This window comes from Poeciliopsis prolifica, unplaced genomic scaffold (assembly GCF_027474105.1).
Source record: "Poeciliopsis prolifica strain line A6 unplaced genomic scaffold, Auburn_PproV2 SCAFFOLD161, whole genome shotgun sequence".
Lineage (NCBI taxonomy): Eukaryota > Metazoa > Chordata > Actinopteri > Cyprinodontiformes > Poeciliidae > Poeciliopsis > Poeciliopsis prolifica.
This window is the reverse complement of record NW_026562536.1, coordinates 203,269-207,500: the sequence shown is the minus strand read 5'-3', so window position 1 is coordinate 207,500 and position 4,232 is coordinate 203,269.

The following is a 4,232-nucleotide window of genomic DNA, read 5'->3' as shown; positions in this document are numbered from 1 at the left end:
TCTAGCGGTCGATCGCGATCTAGCGGTCGATCGCGATCTAGCGGTCGATCGCGATCTAGCGGTCGATCGCGATCTAGCGGTCGATCGCGATCTAGCGGTCGATCGCGGGACGGTTTTGAGTCGATCTCGGCAGCAGGTGACAAACTGAAGACCTCCAGGACGCTGAGAGCAGCACTTCCTCTTCTGACAGGCTTATCAAAAATATTTACTAAGATCCAAAACGTTTGTAGCTTCATTAAATAATAATAACCTGATATCGTAACGGACTGAACGTTTGTAATCTTTTCTCGGCTTGCGGGGCGCAGGCGTTTGCCACGGCAACGGGTGTGCTTAACGTAAAGAGAGAGAGAGTGAAACGGTGCGAGTGGTTCTGAGTTGATCACCTGTTCGGGTTATTTTACCTTTGTTTTCCTTCGCTGTGGTTCATCACAGCCACTGGAGTTTCTGAACGTTCAATGAACGACAGACTTGGACTGATGACCTCGTTCGTTTGCAGTAAACGTCACAACCAACATCAAATAGGACAAATATATTAGATTAAGTTTTAACAAACAAATGGCTTCTACCACAATAATTATGTCAAATTACATTAATTATATCCCAGATTCAGCAGATTTGCCTTTGGTTGCTCTTTGGTTCCTCCTATCAGTCTGCAGTTTCGCATAGTGACGTCATCAAACCAAATTTCGGACATACCACTGACTGACGCCTGGTGGCCTCAGGTTTGCAACCAGCTTCTGACTGAGAAACCAGTAACCTGCTGAAACCAGTAACCTGCTGAAACCAGTAACCTGCTGAAACCAGTAACCTGCTCCCAGTGTCAGAATGTCACTGAGGAAGAAACTGCATCAGGTTTTCTATCACTTTATCATTTCTGATATAACTGATGGATATTTGCATAGAAAATTAGTCAATAGGGTTTAATTTATAATTTGTATGTCTTCATGCCATGAGGTAGATCTCAGCCGGCTGGTGAGAGAAAAAGTAGATCTTGGTCTCAAAAAGTTTGAGCTCCCCTGCTCTAAACCAACGATTCATTTCATGCAAATAAAACATTCATGAACAACTATCTCCGTTCAGTCAGCTGTGCAAAACTCACAGCTGGGCTCCACTTCACTGCATTTAGTGAAGTCATTAGTTTTTACTGCAGATCATTTACAGCAAACATCAGAAACTCCATCTGGGTTCAGAGTAAAAATGAGTTTCATCTGAGAAAAAATATTCAATCCAGGGGAAAATTTCTGGAAAATAATGAAGAAATTGATAAATGACGTGATTGTAATGATTAGTTATGGTTGCAGTAACCAAAACGATGAGGAACCAGACGGCCGAGGTGTGGGAACCAGGCGGGGGAGGTGTGGGAACCAGGCGGGGGAGGTGTGGGAACCAGGCGGCCGAGGTGTGGGAACCAGGCGGGGGAGGTGTGTGAACCAGGCGGCCGAGGTGTGGGAACCAGGCGGGGGAGGTGTGGGAACCAGGCGGGGGAGGTGTGGGAACCAGGCGGCCGAGGTGTGGGAACCAGGCGGGGGAGGTGTGTGAACCAGGCGGCCGAGGTGTGGGAACCAGGCGGGGGAGGTGTGTGAACCAGGCGGCCGAGGTGTGGGAACTAGGCGGCCGAGGTGTGGGAACCGGACGGCCGAGGTGTGGGAACCAGGCGGGGGAGGTGTGGGAACCGGACGGCCGAGGTGTGGGAACCAGGCGGCCGAGGTGTGTGAACCAGGCGGCCGAGGTGTGGGAACCAGGCGGCCGAGGTGTGGGAACCGGACGGCCGAGGTGTGGGAACCGGACGGCCGAGGTGTGGGAACCAGGCGGGGGAGGTGTGGGAACCGGACGGCCGAGGTGTGGGAACCAGGCGGCCGAGGTGTGTGAACCAGGCGGCCGAGGTGTGGGAACCAGGCGGCCGAGGTGTGGGAACCGGACGGCCGAGGTGTGGGAACCAGGCGGGGGAGGTGTGGGAACCGGACGGCCGAGGTGTGGGAACCAGGCGGCCGAGGTGTGTGAACCAGGCGGCCGAGATGTGGGAACCAGGCGGCCGAGGTGTGGGAACCGGACGGCCGAGGTGTGGGAACCAGGCGGGGGAGGTGTGGGAACCGGACGGCCGAGGTGTGGGAACCAGGCGGGGGAGGTGTGGGAACCAGGCGGCAGAGGTGTGGAAACCAGGGGGGGAGGTGTGGGAACCAGGCGGGGGAGGTGTGGGAACCGGACGGCCGAGGTGTGGGAACCAGGCGGGGGAGGTGTGGGAACCAGGCGGCTGAGGTGTGGAAACCAGGGGGGAGGTGTGGGAACCAGGCGGGGGAGGTGTGGGAACCAGGCGGCTGAGGTGTGGAAACCAGGGGGGGGTGTGGGAACCAGGCGGCCGAGGTGTGGAAACCAGGCGGGGAGGTGAGGGAACCAGGCGGGGAGGTGTGTGAACCAGGCGGCCGAGGTGTGGGAACCAGATGGCCGAGGTGTGGGAACCAGGCGGGGGAGGTGTGGGAACCAGGCGGCCGAGGTGTGGGAACCAGGCGGCCGAGGTGTGGGAACCAGGCGGCCGAGGTGTGGGAACCGGACGGCCGAGGTGTGGGAACCAGGCGGCCGAGGTGTGGGAACCAGGCGGCCGAGGTGTGGGAACCGGACGGCCGAGGTGTGGGAACCAGGCGGGGGAGGTGTGGGAACCAGGCGGCCGAGGTGTGGGAACCCGGCGGGGGAGGTGTGGGAACCAGACGGCCGAGGTGTGGAAACCAGGCGGCCGAGGTGTAGGAACCAGACGGCCGAGGTGTGGGAACCAGGCGGGGGTGGTGTGGGAACCAGGCGGTCGAGGTGTGGGAACCAGGCGGGGGAGGTGTGGGAACCAGGTGGGGGAGGTGTGGGAACCAGACGGCCGAGGTGTGGGAACCAGGCGGCCGAGGTGTGGGAACCGGACAGCCGAGGTGTGGGAACCAGGCGTTGGAGGTGTGGGAACCAGGCGGCCGAGGTGTGGGAACCAGGCGGGGGTGGTGTGGGAACCAGGCGGCCGAGGTGTGGGAACCAGGCGGCCGAGGTGTGGGAACCAGACGGCCGAGGTGTGGGAACCAGGCGGGGGTGGTGTGGGAACCAGACGGCCGAGGTGTGGGAACCAGGCGGCCGAGGTGTGGGAACCAGGCGGCCGAGGTGTGGGAACCAGACGGCCGAGGTGTGGGAACCAGGCGGGGGAGGTGTGGGAACCAGGCGGCCGAGGTGTGGGAACCAGACGGCCGAGGTGTGGGAACCAGGCGGGGGTGGTGTGGGAACCAGACGGCCGAGGTGTGGGAACCAGGCGGCCGAGGTGTGGGAACCAGGCGGCCGAGGTGTGGGAACCAGACGGCCGAGGTGTGGGAACCAGGCGGGGGAGGTGTGGGAACCAGACGGCCGAGGTGTGGGAACCAGGCGGCCGAGGTGTAGGAACCAGACGGCCGAGGTGTGGGAACCAGACGGCCGAGGTGTGGGAACCAGGCGGGGGAGGTGTGGGAACCAGGCGGCCGAGGTGTAGGAACCAGACGGCCGAGGTGTGGGAACCAGGCGGGGGTGGTGTGAGAACCAGGCGGTCGAGGTGTGGGAACCAGGCGGGGGAGGTGTGGGGAACCAGGTGGGGGAGGTGTGGGAACCAGACGGCCGAGGTGTGGGAACCAGGCGGCCGAGGTGTAGGAACCAGACGGCCGAGGTGTGGGAACCAGGCGGGGGTGGTGTGGGAACCAGACGGCCGAGGTGTGGGAACCAGGCGGCCGAGGTGTGGGAACCAGGCGGCCGAGGTGTGGGAACCAGACGGCCGAGGTGTGGGAACCAGGCGGGGGAGGTGTGGGAACCAGACGGCCGAGGTGTGGGAACCAGGCGGCCGAGGTGTAGGAACCAGACGGCCGAGGTGTGGGAACCAGGCGGGGGTGGTGTGAGAACCAGGCGGTCGAGGTGTGGGAACCAGGCGGGGGAGGTGTGGGAACCAGGTGGGGGAGGTGTGGGAACCAGGCGGCCGAGGTGTGGGAACCAGGTGGGGGAGGTGTGGGAACCAGACGGCCGAGGTGTGGGAACCAGGCGGCCGAGGTGTGGGAACCAGGCGGCCGAGGTGTGGGAACCAGACGGCCGAGGTGTGGGAACCAGGCGGGGGAGGTGTGGGAACCAGGCGGCCGAGGTGTGGGAACCAGACGGCCGAGGTGTGGGAACCAGGCGGGGTGGTGTGGGAACCAGACGGCCGAGGTGTGGGAACCAGGCGGCCGAGGTGTGGGAACCAGGCGGCCGAGGTG